The sequence below is a fragment of the Dermacentor albipictus genome, chromosome 2 (genome assembly GCF_038994185.2).
Source record: "Dermacentor albipictus isolate Rhodes 1998 colony chromosome 2, USDA_Dalb.pri_finalv2, whole genome shotgun sequence".
In the NCBI taxonomy this organism is placed as follows: Eukaryota; Metazoa; Arthropoda; class Arachnida; order Ixodida; family Ixodidae; genus Dermacentor; species Dermacentor albipictus.
The window spans coordinates 154,787,868-154,804,310 of record NC_091822.1 but is presented as its reverse complement, the minus strand read 5'-3'; the positions used below and the strand labels follow the sequence as shown (position 1 = coordinate 154,804,310).

Below are 16,443 nucleotides of genomic sequence, written 5' to 3'. Positions count from 1 at the left end.
ATTGTTTACTGGATCATTTAATTTACTACCGCGCTCAAGCATGGCACATGATGAAAGTAGTGAGCAAACGCCAAGTAGACGACGAGTAGGCGCTGTGGCGCAGGTGAACATTTTCAAGAGCATTCACCCGTACTACTTGCTAAGGAAGCGGCAAGGTAATTGCAGGGAAAGGGTGCAGGTAAAGCGTATGCCTGGGGCCGTATTCTGAAACGTTCGCCTTCCGCGATAGTCACGTTCAATAAATCAAGCGACTGCTTACCCGTGACGTCACCGTGCACTACCAACACGCGCTATCGAACGCTTCACCTCGCATGAGAGCGTACTTTGCGAGTGCAGAGTGGCGCGGGTGTTTTTTTCGCGTAGTGGCCGCATACGGCTACTGCGCACTGACCACGGTTGATTACGGCCACTTTAGGAAAAATAAATTGAAAAAGGAAGTGTGAAATACTTTATTTTAAACGAATCCACAAATATCGCCACGAAACAACGCGTGTAAGAAGCCACCAAAAACACTAATGGCGTTTTTCACTGGTCGATCTGGAGCGGCCGCCGAAATCCTCGAGCGAGCGCTCGGGTTTCACAAATCCGAATCGGCCAGCGGAGCGCAAAAACGCTCCGCGGCGGATCACACAGGAAGTCTGCGTACACGTCGCACGAACCGGTTCCGTAAACCATGCCCTACTTCCGTTCTGTATGTTTCCACGGCAACCAAACTCACCGTCCCCCGCGTGTAATTTGACCGTGGCAGTCGCATAGTCCGTCATTTCCATGTCGCGCCCGCAAGGATTGTGCAAAGACAACGTGCATAGAAGTCTTCGTACAGCACCTGCGTCTCTTCGTAATCGCTGTAGTCCGCGCTCTCATCGCTATACGCGAGCGCTGCAGCAGCACCGAACGCAGCCATTTTGCGAAGCAACACAATAGAGACCTTTAGCGTGTCCGGTACCCGGGCAAGCGCGGGCGGTGTTCCGGTTTAGCGGGGGCGTCAAGGTGAGCGGCCCGATCGGTGGCGCCAGCTGGTGGCGCAAAGCTCAACCACACAAACACAGAGCTAATTACTGTATTCTGCTTAGCTGCTGGCGTAAATTTTCGACAGTGGCATAATCGTGTTCACAATTACGCCGCTGCCAAAAATTTGCACGAGTGGCGAAGCAGGATATGGTGAGTTGCGGCAGTTTTAGCTATGCGTTTGTCTGGTTGAGCTCTACAACACCAGGCGGCTTCACCGCTCAGTTTACGCCCCGACCATCCGGTAATCCGCCCAAACCGCTCCCGTTTACCGGAATAGCGTACAAGCTAAACGTCTCTAATGTTGTGCGTACCAACCGGGTACCGATTTCGCTTGAAGACGGAAGTGACGCGAGCTATTTCCGCCCGAATCCGCGCCTCGGCGGCGGAGCAAGTGAGAGCAATCCGGCGCGGAGCGAGTTGATCCGAAACGACCAGTGGAACGCGCGAACCCGCTCCAGATCGACCAGTGAAATTTGGATTCGTTGCCACGGAGCAAGAAATCCTGCTCCGAATTGACCAGTGAAAAACGCCATAATATAAAGTACCACTTCTGATCTCTCCTACACTCCACCAGCCCTATTCAATACACGTGGAGAGCACCCATCGACACCATGACGTTAAAATGACGTAGGCCGGAACTAATAGACGGCGCTGTTTATTTTACGCCATGAGTAACTACTTAAGAGTAAAACACAAAATCAGGATAGAAACTATTTATGATAACCCAAAGAGAAGCTCATTACTTTTCGAAGCGAGATCAGGATGCCTTAGAACCTATAAAGCGAGATATAAGAAGGAAGAAGCATGTTCTTGCTGCGGAAAAGCTAGGGAAACGATGGAGCACGTTTTATTAGAATGTGAAGACGTCTGCCCAGCGGTCAATTGAGGCACTAATGGCCTCCTTGAAACCCTTGCGTTCAACAAGAGCAGGGGAAAAGTAAACATGTCCGCAATAGAGATTAGTAAGAGGCGATGGGAAGATTTGTGGAAGTAGGGAAACGACACAAAACGGAGAACTACAATAGGAAAGTTCGCAATATGGCGTCAGAAAATTTGGGTGTGCGATTTCGTAGCGTTTTCTTTTTCTTTTTTAACCTAGTGTGGGACATCAGGCAGTATAATAGCAAGATCTTGGAGGCGCAACCCACCGCCCAAACAGCCAATCCGCGCGGAGACGTGGCCAAGGCGATAGTTTCGCGGAAGGCGAACGTTTCAGAATACGGGTCCTGCTGTCGCATGCATGTAGGGGCAGCTCATGGTTACTGCGTCGAACTTTTACGTCACTTCACAACCATGGAGCATGTAACAGCGAGGCAAGCCGATGCGGCGCGGATGAGCACATCTCGAGGGGGAATTCGGCCTTCCTATTGGCTAAGAATTGGTACAGCATCCAAAGTGCTGCAACCAGCTAGCTATTTTATTCATTGGCGCCGACGTTACATCCGTTACAGGAAGTCGATCGCGAACCCCGGTGTATCAGTCGGTCATGCAGGCGGAGCACAAAGCCGGTCCGCACCACGCAGCATGGTCAGACTGGATCGTACGAGCGCGAGGACCGCACTCGGGCCCTGTCGGGCACAAAGCAAACGCTGCGCAATACGCACTACATCTGCATGTGGCTCCGGTCTGCCACGTAGCGCACATACGGCAGGGGGCCCCGAAGAGTCCACTGGCTCAGCGCTGTGCTGCTCGCTCATGACAAGCGCGTTTGGCTTAGGTTTGACGCGTCGGAGCTGCCGAAATCGGGATCAGTGGCGTCTACAATAACATCCAAAATCGCATGTGAACTGCGCGCCACGGTGACATACAGAAGGCGGTGCCTTGTGAGCACAACCCGCTCTGTCGTAACCCTGGCAGTGAAAGGCATTGAAGGAGGAGCGGAAGCACCGCGAACGCCACGTTTGATTGCCAATAAATCCGCTTCTGGTGAAACGCATCGAAGTACTTTTCGTGACAAAGTGTTTATGAAATAGCGTATTTTAACTTCGAATGCTTTTCTCCACTTCGATAAACATTAAGTGGATCAGGGCCCGCTTAGGTGCCTCCGAATTCGTAAACGTTACGTAAAATTGGTAGAGTTGACATATAGACTAACAGCTTGTGACAAAAACCAAGGAAGTGTATTTGAATTAACAGAAAGCAATCACTTACCCCTTTCTTTGAAAATCTTGCCTTTGCCTCAGTCACCTTGTTATCTGTCGTGACCAAGTGGCCACTCGCTCCAGCTTGGAAAGTGTACCCGATTGTCATCGTTCGCTGAAAAACATGGTGAGATATATTCAAGCCGGGACATACCTAAATAGCAATGAACTGTGCCTGCTCTTAATGAAATGGGCAAGGCGAGACGCTGTATAAGTAATATTCGCAATCTGGGCATAAACCCAATGCGGTTGAAATCAGCAGTGGCATACGAACAACACTTATGGCATGAAAGTCGTACCAGTGAGTAGGGATTACTGCTCTCAATATGATGGTAGAACAAAATGCTTGCTTGTAGAACACGTACGGCACGCAGGAAGTGCACGCAGAAAAAGGAACATGCGCAGTGAACACCATGTGCGGGAACCACCACGATAGCCAGCCAGACGAAAATGGGAGGTCTTCGTGCGTTTTTCCTACGTGTTTTGTTTACTGAGCGACATTTACTATCGGCAAATTACTCGAGACAGATGAAAAGCTTTGAAGAGCTTACAGGTACTTCACCTGGCGGGAAAAGGTTGGCTGGCAGAGAAGAAAAATTGGAGGACGCTTAAGCTTCGCCTTCAAGAGTGGAACGTGAGAGTGTTCCCGTCGACCCGCCAAAGGGTGTAAGAGAATGGGCTACGGGGCAGCGATCACTTACGAGGCGCCCCGCATCGGACGCGGTGAGCGTCGAGCAACGCAACGTTCGGCGCAGCAACGAAACGTGCGCCTGAGCAAGCGGAACGAACCAAAGAACTCGGTATCCCGGAGGGGGAAATGATGCGCGCAGCCAAACGTCGTGATCGGCACGGGCAGAGAGATAGACAGATAGTGATCGAAAGAAAGGAAGGACGCTTGATTCGGAAACACTGGCCAGCCAGATGACCCACACGCGCTAGCAGCGTACGCCCGTCGCACAGCTTCGAGACACTTTTTGTAAGCACACAAACACGAGCTGCCATGCACACGTGGAAACAACTGGCTTGAAGTACCGTCTCTCTTGCCTCTCTATCTTTCTTTTCTTTGTCAGATCTGAGTATTGTACCGCTACGTTTGCAACGTCTTTCCCAGCCACAGACATTGGGGCAAGCCGAGACGTCTATCACGCATGTCCAACGACTCGCGTGTTCTCATAAAACCCATTTGCGCATTATAATATAAGTTGGCTACAATCAATTTTTTTCTTGTATCTTTTTTTGGGAATTAACTAGGAAGCGATCACGTAAGATATTCATCCGGAATATAAGGTCGGATGCTGGCTCAACTCAGAGGCTCTCGCCGTCATATTCCGTGAAAGTTGACACTATTTTGATGTAAACCGTTGGCTCGTCACGGATGACGAATAGCATCCGTGAATGGCGCTTCAGGTACCGCTAGTCGACATAAATGTTCAGGATGAAACACCAATATGGCAGCCTATCACACGACGTTGCACCAGCGTTGTGTTCAGGCAGAGAAAATTGGTTTTTACGTCAGGAAACGCGAGGAAAATGTTACCGCTCTCTCCACGTATACACGGAGATGCCGCATTCAACATATAACCGTGGCATTTAAATAAAACACAGGGTTTTCGCGCGATTAACAAGTGTACCAGTCGATGGTAAGCATCGACTTCAAAAATGATTATGTCCTTTAGAATGCCATCGCTTCTGAGGAGGATATGTAAAATGGAAAAGTAAGGGATTCGAAAAAATGATAACACGCTCAAAGCTCGAAAATGTTGGGAAAGCCTCTTGGTGCTTGCAAGGTTCATTGAATATTATGTTGTCAGTGTCAATCTCACCGGGTGTTAATGCGTTTCATTTCTTTTCTCACTCGGGGCTGAGCGTCTTTACTCGTATTGAAGGTTTAACAGCCATTTAGTCTTTGATTTGCACGATATGAAGAAATGCTCTCTGTATAAAACATTCGAGGTCAACGTGACACTTTCCCCGAGTAGAATGCAGCTTAAGCGCTTTATCGACTAGCGATTAGTTTACAAGACAGCCGAACAGTGTCTGCCGACGCCGTTGAAGAATAAACCAAATTAAAGTATGGAGCCTTCGTTTAGTTCGACCGACAGCTTTCGCAGTCAACGCATTCATACTTTGACGAAACCGTATGTCTGCAGATGGGCGCAGATAACCAATCGCCTTGGCCACGCTTTCATAAGAAAATGTGGTGGAAGCTTTGGGCTGTGCACAGAGGCGGTCGCATCGAAGTAAAAAGCTATATTTCTAAAATAAAATAAAAACACGAAACCAACAACAACAACAAAACACGCTCGCCTAATGCATGTGTGGAAAATGCATTCTCAATGGCGCATGTGCACGTAATAAAAAATTCGTGGGAACCAAATATCTCGATCGTAAAATGATCGCTATGTCACTTGCGCGAATTAAGCTATTCGGACAAATGTCACAAAAGGCTGACATTTCCCGATAAAGAAGTCGACACAAAATGTTTGGCCCGCTACCTTTTCGCGACCGCGGCTCTGTTGACATTTAATTTTCCGGGTTCGTCGAACGTGCGGCGTGCCACCGAGAGGCTGACATAATTTAGAGCATATACTGGAAATATGTGGTCTCCAGTTCAAGTTGCAATTCAATAACATACCTAATCATATTATAATACCTAGCTGTTCTATACAACACTACCCTCAATATGAATTTGCGTGCCTGAATTGTGTCAAGTTTTGTGCATCGTGAGCGGAATATTATGTATTTAGTCTTATCCAAAGCGTAGAATATAATTTTTTTTTTTGTTCACTGAAAACCGTAAGCGCGAAATAACCGCTCAAACTGGCTGCGAAAGCAATGCCAGTGCTTTGCACAGGTGTGTCGAAAGCAGTCAAAGCTACAAACTACAAGTTATCTGCTGCAAATTTCGGCAATTATACTCTGGATCCTTCTGTGCGTAAATCGCACTTTGCCTAAAGTATTAAAAACTACCCTTAAACCGTTGTTTCTATAGCGCTGACACATAAAAGTTATTCAAAGCAGACGAGACTTTCTTTTACCGTTTCATATGTGCTTGCTCATTCACCTTGGTCTTTTTCGAATGAACAGCGCCAACCCTTTCCTCCTCCAGCAAAAAGAAAAAAAAAGGAAAGCCACCAAGCTCCCACAAAACGCTCTGGCTCAAGGTTCTCAAGGTTCGTTCTCGCTCAAGCTCCCAGAAAACGTGTAGTTTCGCCGGGAATGAGAAAAAAAATATTCCCACTCAGCTACTCTACCACTGAGCCATGCCAGCGCACGCTAGCACGCAGCGGAAAAATGCCCTATAAACGCGCCTGGTTCTATGCAGCCACAGTCCCATTGACGCACTCACGTTTTTCGCTGACTTTCGACGAAAGCGTCGCTTGCCTGGTACTGTCGCTGGTCCGGTAGCAGGTTGAAAGGTTGCTTTGCAGTGTTAACTTGTCTTGTCTTGTGTCCCAGACAGTGGCGCATACTCACTATGGGGGATGGGCCAAGAAGCAGGCGATTTTTCGTGTGCTTAGTAGTAAAGCCAAACTAGATTTAAATTGTGGAGCGTGAGACTAGAACTGTAATTTAGACGTATGATGAAAATATTGTGAAGAATTTTGATAAAATAAGTCAACATAAATAAATGAAATAAGAGAAAATATTGATAATTTTAGAAAGTCAGCAAGGTACTCTTTTTGTATCTCTAATAAAATTGTAAATTGCAAGAAAAGCATCCCTGTGGCTTGATACCAGTGAGGTCGCACCAAAAGAAAGAACGGCTGGTGAGGTTAGCGATAGCCCAAGTTTGGTGAATGAGTGTACTAATAATTTTCTTTGTCTTACAAAGCGGCGGCAGGAGAGAAAATAATGCTCGATAGTTTCAGGTGCACTGCAAAACGAACATAGCGGGGACAGAACGAGACCAGACCTGTGTAAGTAAAAATTTAGAGGAGGTATACGGCATCCCAATTTTGTAAAGGAAACTTCCAATTGTCTTGAAGGACACCAATTATTATTCCGTGGGAAGCCTAGATGGTGGAAATCAGACGACGGTGTTAGTATGGCTGTTGCAGAGTTTTGGGATATAGCGAAATTTCTGTACCTAGCCGCGGTGACATAAGCTGATGTCGGCAAAACCGATATGATAGGGCCGTTGAGGGATGCTCGTGCGAGTGAATCGGCCATTTCATTCAAGTGTATCCCATGATGTCCCGGTACCCAAAGCAAACATACTTTGCGTAAGTACGGAGGTACCATCGAGCGAAAGGTTCTTTGAATTCTTGTATCTAAAGATGCAGTCAGTGCTGCACATACAGATAGCGAGTCGGTCACAATAACAGCTAATGAGTCGTTTTAGGGAAGTTTTCGTAACGCTAATATAATCGCTAATAATTCTGCTTGAAATATAGGTGTGGAATCGGAAAGGCGAAGCGAGTAAGACCATTGTAGAGATTCAGAGAAGATCCCCACTCCCGCTTTCTCATTGCACAGTGGTTAGTTGGTATAGGTGGTCGTGTAAGATGTTAATTAAATTTCGCCTTGGTAACAGTTTAGCATGATTCGGAAATATTTCCTCGAACTCAATTTTGAGGTCTGTTAAGTCATTATTTGAATGACAAACTTGGCGTATGGACACGTCCAATTGTTGTAACTGTGCTTGCACAAATATCTGAGGGCAGTGGAATCTAAACCACGATGCCTGAAAAAACTCAGACGGTTCAGTGATAAAAGCATATTGCGTGCGCCTTTTTGAAAACTTTTTTAAAAGCCTTTTGAAACAATTTTTAAATATGTCTGAACCGTGAGCATGCGGAATCTGCAATCTAGGGTGGGTATATGGGCTTCCTGATATAAAACAGCGTTGGCAACAAATCTAGGAAGCCCGAGGCATGACTGTAGAGCTTCTCTTTCTAAAAGTATGAGAGGTTTAATTTTGTAGGCGGGGCAACCGGAAAACATTACGCAGCCAAATTCTAATATGGGCCTTACATACATTTTATAAATAATCAATAAGGTATCCCTGCGTAGTCCAGAGCGGCGGTGGCTGAGCCGGCGAAGCATAGCTACGGCTCGTTCTGCCTTTGTTTTGATATGTTCAATGTGACTCCGCCAGGTGAGTTTGCCATCGCAAATAACACCAAGGTACCTGACTTCGTCAACTTGAGGAATGGTTTCCTGTCGGTATTGCAAAGATATATGCACTTATGCAGTTAATGAGAAGACTAAGACCGCACTTTTGCTGATATTTAATGACCTACTTAATTTATCTAGCCATTTCTCCAGCATTCTTAAGTAATTTTCCAATGACTGTTGTAAAGAATGTATATTGCTTGCGGAGGAAAAAAATGCGATATCGTCCGCATAAACATAAACATGTACTTCTGGAGACAAAGGAATGGTGCTTAGCAAAATATTAAATAATACAGCGGAAAGAACGGAACCCTGCGGCACACCTCTTGTCTGCTTGTGTTTAGACGTCGAAATACCGTGATGGTAACAATAAAATTCTCTATCCCTTATAAATTCGCAGATCCAAGCGGTTATATATTTTGGGAAATTCGTAGAGTGAAGCTTGTCGAATAGAATGCAAAGTTCTACAGAGTCATATGCTTTTGCTAAATCTAGCGTCACCAAAGCTGCGTACTCTCCTTTGCGGCGAGCAAGTTTAATGCGGCTCTCTAAATCTACATGGGCGCACCATATGGAGTGGCCCGGACGAAATCCAATCTGACAAGGACTGAGAAGGTTATCATCCTGCATAAAATTAGCTATACGGCCGTGAAGAACCCTTTCTATTAGTTTGACCACATTTGAGGTAAGAGAAATTGGTCTTATGTTTTCTAAGTCAAGTCCGGATGATTTTTTATTCAATAGTGGGATAATTTTAGCTATTCTCCACTCTCTTGGAACCCATGAATTCTTGAGAGAGAAATTTATTATGTTTAGTAAGTCCTGAGGCGCATAATCAAATAAGACTTTTAGCATTCCTGTTGTAATTTCATCTGGACCGAAGGCTGACGCCGGCAAAGAATTAATTATGCCTTCAAGCTCTCTGTCGCTGTTACTGCTACAAAGTCGTCTACCAAGGGAGGCAATTGATGAGTGAAACGTCGCGCAAGTCCTTGAGCAATTTTCTCAAGTGCTTCTCATAATTCTTTTGTTGATAGAACGACAGATTCGACGTTCACAGGGGCCGGTATAACTTTGCGATCGAAGAAATTTAAACAGGGCTTTTTTATTGCTAGACTTCGAAAGGTATGTGGAGTGCCTGGAATCGTAATCCTCCTTAGCTTTTGAGACTGTTCGTTTAAATGTGGTCGCTATATATGTATAATCAGCCCAATTAACAGGACACAGATGGTTGTATAAAAGCTTTTTCCGTGCAGCCTTTCTACGTCTAAAATCTCGTTCGCACTCAGAATTCCACCAGGGACAGTATGATCAATCCTTATAAGATTTCACAGCGAATATAGCTTTTTTTGATGACTGTTTTAGTATTGAACATATGCTCATTGCTTTAGTATCCATCTCCATGCCCTCTTGGGCTTGTAAAGCTGATTTTAAAGCATTAAGTTTTTCATAATTAACAAAAGTACGCATATTACTATTTAAACTAGTTAACGCAGTAAGCAGTTGAAAAATTATAGGAAGGTGATCACTGTTCCTCTTCAATGAGCGCTGCCGCTTCTGGCTCGCGCCACGCGCAACATCTACGCGCACTACCGCGCCGGGACTGTCGCTGCATAGAACCAAGATTAAAGACGACCATTATCGGTGGCAGAAAGGCCGCCAGAAGTGCGCGATTTTTTTTTTTTTTTTGATGGCACCTTCGGCTGGTCCTTTCGGAGCGATGCTCTCTGGGCTGCTCTCGAGAGCAGCGTTGTCTTCGAACGAGCGTGCGCGCCTTACGTCCGGCTGTTTCTGTTCCAGATATGGCTCTCCTAACTAGTCGAGCGCTCTCAGGCACTCCGAGCCCTGTCGTGGGAGCAGCCGTCGAGTTTGACAGCGTTTCCAGCCACATCAGCGTAACACTCTGCGGTATAACGCAGCGTCGCCGCTGTTGGCGACGGTTCACCGTATAACCGCATGCCTGGTGGCGTCGTGCGTCCGCCGTTTTTTCGCGGGCAGTGCCGCTGGCAGGTTTGGCTATGAAAATATACAGGCCAATATACAGGTCGCTACAGTAACGTAGTTTCCCGTCTGCCATTTCCTCCTCCGAGAGCTGGTTGCACGTTGGGCTTGCATGCCTGTCCCCTGCATTTGAATTCGAGGAGCGCCGGATCTGCCCGACTCTGATTCGGAGGATGGAGGCGGCAAGTCGAATATGCCATTAGTGCACATCGCGAAACAACGTTGGCTGCCGTCGGCATGCCCATAACCAAAAACTGCAGTATTTCTTTTCCTGCGTACTCAAGACTTATGACATGCACTAATCTTGGGATCGCCGTTTGTGAAAATCCTGAGTGAGACGCTACAGTAACGCTGTTTCAACGTCCGATGTGTTTTTTTTTTTTGTTGTTGTTGTTGTTCTGCTGTGAACTCTTCAGTGTGAGCACTGGCGTACTCTCTGGGTGTCGCATTTCTTAATGGTCCAGTTCATTTCACATCGTTTTTGCCATTGGCACAAACAGAAGTGGCGGCGCCGTTATTGTTGGGATCAGCCATCGGGAAGGACGGATGATAAAAATGACGTGGAACGTCACAGAATACTGGCTCTCGGTTGAGGTACGGCAGCGCCTTTTTGGCAACAGGCTTGTGCACTCTCTTTATGAGTCATGTTACTTCGACCGAACTTTCCATTGCCAAGCCCGGCGTGACGAAAGCATTGACGTCAAAATCCCCGCGGCTTACTCGGGAACGTCCCCATTACATTCCATCGCAGTCGGGCAAAGTAGCACGACGTCACACATCGGAGTTCACCAACGTTGTGCTGTCTAGGAAGCGTTGTATATGCATGGGCTAGATAACGGAACGATTATATTCATTATCTCGTTTCATCAGTCCGAGCGGTGCATCCACCCACGTTGTCAGCGGGATCGGCCCGTCGAAAACGGTGGCTGATTATAAAAAGTGTTTCAATCTCTAGTCGAAGCTGATCAATCACAATGTATTTTTCAGCAAGTTGGGATGAGAATGGGGCGGGATCACACGGCGCTCTAGCGCGTCATCCCTCGCGTGAAGGGAGTAGGAGGAGCGTCGGACTGCTTGAATATTTGGTCTGCGCTATCTTCGGGATCGGTGCACATTTTTAGACTGCACTATGTTCGTGGTCAGCCCACGAAAACGGCTAGAAACACATACCCGATACGAGAAAGGGGGGAGGAGGGGTTGTAACTTGTTAAACAAAGACATTCCCCCGTGTTCTCAAACGATCCTCGACTCGAAGCTGGTCCTCACTCCGATGGATGGATGGATGTTATGACCGTCCCCTTTGAAACTGGGCGGTGGGTTGCGCCACCAAGCTCTTGCTATTATACTGCCTAATGTCTTACCTAGGTTAAAAAGGAAAACAAAGGAAGAGAAAAGAAAACCTTACCGTTCGTGTTAACAAACGTAGAAAAAAATAAGGAATTGTGCTCGAATTGCTCATAAGCTCATTATAAGTCAAACCTGGAGATGCTATTGTGAAGTTTTAAATTTAATTTATATCGCGGAGTTGAAGGCTACCGGCGCTCAACGCAAGTACTCGACAAAGAAGTGCCGTTGCTGGTTAGTTACATTATTTAATCGCCAAAATGTGCAGTGGGATGCATACACGTAACTTATACTGGTGACTAAAGTCGGCACGAGGAGAAAAAATGACACGAATGGTAGGATGCCCCGACAGCGACGACATTGCTGGCATCAAGGCGCTCTTTGACTCACAATTCTCGTGTAAAGGGTGCTTTGCCTGTAAGGCTATAATCGAAGACGACCGAACAGCGACGCGTCGCCACTTCTCCCTGCGGTCCCATTCGTTTTCTGCGTCAGCTGTCAATACCCTTCTACGTTTCCCACGCTCGTGCGATGGCTCGATGCGTCTTCGTGGAGCGGACTTTTGTTCTCAGTATTGAATCCATTTATATTGGGAGCACTGGTCGCGTCTCTCTTTATTGAAACTGCATGACGGGGGAACTGCTCGCACGTTTCTAACCACCATACTAAAATGTCTATTTGCAATTCAGTTATTTCGTACGGTTGCCGTACTATACTGTTTCAGTAATGAGTATTCGCATCAGTTCCGAAATAAATTTTTGTATTACTGGAAATGTAAATAAAAAGACACGAAATCAGCGGATAGAATACGGCAATGCTTTGGTAGGAAATACAAGGATGAATAATCTTGCATTGAAAGCCGAATGAACGTCAATAAATAAATAAACAATGGATGTAAAACGCTGGCGCTCAGGAGTAAAATAGCTGGCTTGTTGCAGCACTGTGGAAGCTGCACAAATTCTTAGTTGATTGGAACTCCGAGTGCCCATCGAGGTGTGCTCATGCGCGCCACCGTGTCTGCGCAGCGTCTGCTTACAATATGATAAATGGCAATGTACGTAACAATGATATGCAACGAGCGAAGAATATGAGATATGAGGTTGAAAATAGCTGCGTGTTTTGATGATAATGTGAGTACAAAACGAAATTTTTTTTAGAAGTAAGCTAACCATGCGTATTATATAGCTTGTCTAAAATGACACCCAAAATTGTAACGCTGTCAAATATTGGTAGGACATGATTACTTAATGATGCACCTGTAGTAGGCGGAATTGTTGTTTGAAGGTTATGAAACAAAACATGTTTTTGATGGACTGTTTCAAAGATAATTTGGTGCTTTAGTGAGCACCACCTGTCGATATTGCCAAGTTCAGCGTTACGCTGATCTTGCATTACTGCCAATCACTCACTAGTGAGATGAATAAATGGTTGTGTCATCAGCATACAAGAGGAACTTGTGACTGGTAAGCACATCGGGTAGATTGTTTAGGAACACCAAAGTTGATAAAGCTAGCTGATGAAAGCTGACCGTTGCCATGTACAACTTGAGACCGATTAGTTAGCTAGCCATGAAGGACCAGTGATGCCGTAAGTCACTAGGTTATACAAAAGAATAGAATGGTTCGGAGTACCGAATGCTGTAGTTCGGTCAATAAAAAAAAGCGCGGACAAAAGCTTGTCAGCCTAATATCAAAACCTTAAACAAGCCTAATATCAAGCTTGTCGGAGGGTCCAGCTCAAGTGTTTACATGGAAAATGATTCAGTTTTTCGGCCTAGATGCGTAGATTTATTGGGTGCTTATACGTATATTTAAATATCTTGTTGCGAGATTTTGTGAATACATGCAGTGAACTTAGTTTCCAGTGACACTTTTTTGCTTTTTATCAATCTTTGTCTTCGCATTTGTGTATTCCATTGTACTTCGAATTTCTAATGTATATTTTGCAGAACTGCTGATTTTTATATGTGATCTCTGTTGCGACTACGATTTAGGTGCAATTACAATACGCAACAGGTGACAGCTGCTCCTGCGCAGTAGATTGGAATGAAGGACAGCGTCACTCAGATATTTTCCTGGCCGTTGCATAGGTACAAAAATGAGAACAAGGCTTTCAAATGACAAAGTGTCATTAACATATTTGTCCTCAACTTGTTTATTTCACAGCCTTTACATTTATCATATCGGTGACATGCACTGCTTTGCTGGTTTCGCACTGATATAGTTCTAAAGTTCGTGTGATATTTTATTTCTTAATAAATAGACAAACAACATGGAATCATTGATATCAGGTATTTTTGTCACAATTTTTAGGACATAAGAATATATTCTTTTATGAAAAAAATACATATTCTACTTGTCTTGACAGTGCGTAGCGATCATAATTTGTTTGCAGCATCTTTGGCAATGGCAATGCAGTTATTATTCATGTATTTGATGCCTCGACAGATTCTGTGAGAAGGCCAAGCTCCAACGTGAGGACTACCCCCCCCCCCCCCCGAACGAAAGTTACGCCATTTACCAGGTATGAGCAACTTCAGTGATTGAATGATGTGACAACATAACCCACACATGCCGCATGTCATATAGCAAGGTGGGGCATATGGCATAAACATACCTAAATATATACGGAAATTTGTGCTTGACGTATATGACCGCCACCGGGATTTAGGTGCACTGGATATCGACAGACACGCGATACTCGTACACCTCATAGTTATTTTCACTGGCCGTGCAATGCTTCGGAAGCATCAGCTACCGCGACCGCCAAATTTAGATCAGAAATTAAATAGCCATAACTCTCGTTATTTTATTATATTCTTTAATATGCTCACGTATGTTAGATCTTGCTAAGGTGTGCATTTACTCATGGCACCTTGTTGTAAGAGAGCAGAAAGACTGAAAGAAATATTCCTTCTGCAGGTTGCTGTTACCCGTGTGGATAACCGCACGGTTATGCTGCAGATTGTCGATGAGAAAGCCGCCTCAGACGCCATGGAAGAAGTGGCTACTTTTGGCCACAAGCAACAGCCAGTTCCAACTGGTAAGATATTCCCTGTATCTCAATATGTATGATTCCATAGAATTCCCTGTATATGATACGATTCCATAGAAGAGTTTGACATTCTACACCAACAGACACGCATGACCAACTGCGCCTACATAGAAGTGAGCAGAGCTCATAATGTGGGTAATCCAGTGCCTGCATGGTTTTGGGCGCATCGCACTGCAGTGGTGCTCTAGAACATGAACGCTCCAGAGCCCTTGCATACATAATTTACTACTGCTGAGGCTCTAATTATTTCACGTGCTTGAAACTTCGTCTATACCTGGTCCATACCTTGCCCCTAATTTTAATAAACTGTAAGCAAGGCTTCATGTTTAGTTCACTGAAGATACAGGGGAAACATTCTGGAGAACTTCTGAACATCCAAACAAATCAGGACCCAACAACATTTGCAACGCTCCTAATTGCACCATGAATGTTAACTGTGCCACGGCATGCACTTAATATTCATTGCATTTTCATTGCTATAGAACTTGCTAGCGACACTAGGAACTAAGCTGATGATGGCCGTGCGATAATCACTTTCGAAGACTGCTCTTATTTATTATTCTTAGTCGTAATTGCACGCTCTAACTGCAATTTTTTAGACTTGTACAATGGACCATTTTACCATTTTTAAGGCCGCGTGCTGCTTGCTCATTCACCCTTGAGGCCGAGCATGGGCTGTAATTATTATTGTACGTCATTATTAAAATATCGCACGCAGATTTTCATTTACTTCACACAGTAACAGTAGGAAAACACGCAAAACACCCTTCAAGATTGATGACTGCTATTGGGTCTGTGTTTTCTTAGCAAGCCCAAGAGGTGGTTCATGGACGCTTTAACCGAGCCTCCTTACACCGAAAAAGACTTTACTGACTGTTGATCCATTTCCTTCTAGGATAAGTTGTTGGCAATCCTAATGATAAAAACATGATAAAAAACTACGTACAGCGTAGAGGACAAGGACTGCGAGACTACATACACTGCGCTGTGTATGTCGTCTACTGCAGTCCTTGTCTTTCGGGCTGTACGTCGTTTTTTATCGTGAATTGCCTACTACCCCAAGCAACCACCCTAGAATGAACACTCGAATAAAAAAAAAATGTTTTTCCAGACCTCGGAAGTCGCAAGATCAAGATTAATCTTGAAGAAAAAGGCCAAGGCCGAAACTCTTGTCACCGCCGTTTACCGCGGTTTAAGTGACGAGCTGGCCAGAAAACTGGTGAAGAGCTTTGTAGAGGGACTGTAGATAGTGTAAATAGTGTAAATATTGTAAATAGTGTAAATATTGTAAATAGTGTAAATATTGTAAATATTGTATATATTGTAAATATTGTAAATCAGTTAAAATGTTATTGTGTGTGACTAAAAGCTTCGTCGCAAGTGTGCGCATACGTGCGACGATATGAGGACAAGCACATTAGAAGCACCACAGACATGTTTTGTTCAGTTTCCACTGCGATTAATTGAAAACTATTCCACCGAGCTGGGGTGTCTGCCTCTTGCCCTACACGCAGCTAGGGAGGGGGGACGAAGCAGTCCTCATGCGTTGATGACGGTTTATTTCCAATGCGAAAACCTTGCACAGACACAATATATTTAAATATATTGACACGACGAAGTTCATTTTGTTTAAGAGAAGGAGGTAACCAACTTGGCTATTTCTAATGGTATGAGTAACCAATGCCTGGAGAATGAATACGTTGCGATATGTTAACCCCGCTTCAAATTGCTCTCCATGCTCTTCTGACCCTGAAAAGAACTTGCAGTGACGCTT

General features: G+C 45.1%; 1 protein-coding gene across 1 annotated transcript in view; it reads right to left on the bottom strand.

Moving 5' to 3' along the window:
- LOC135915518 (putative nuclease HARBI1) overlaps nucleotides 1–16,443 on the bottom strand; it is a 79,748-nt gene that overhangs the window by 9,381 nt on the left and 53,924 nt on the right. The window contains exons 1-2 of the mRNA XM_070534116.1: nucleotides 3,452–3,910; nucleotides 3,163–3,267 (exon numbers count right to left, since the gene is read on the bottom strand). The gene's annotated coding sequence lies outside the window, so the exon portion shown is untranslated. Of the gene's footprint in view, nucleotides 1–3,162; nucleotides 3,268–3,451 lie in introns of the transcript that reaches the window.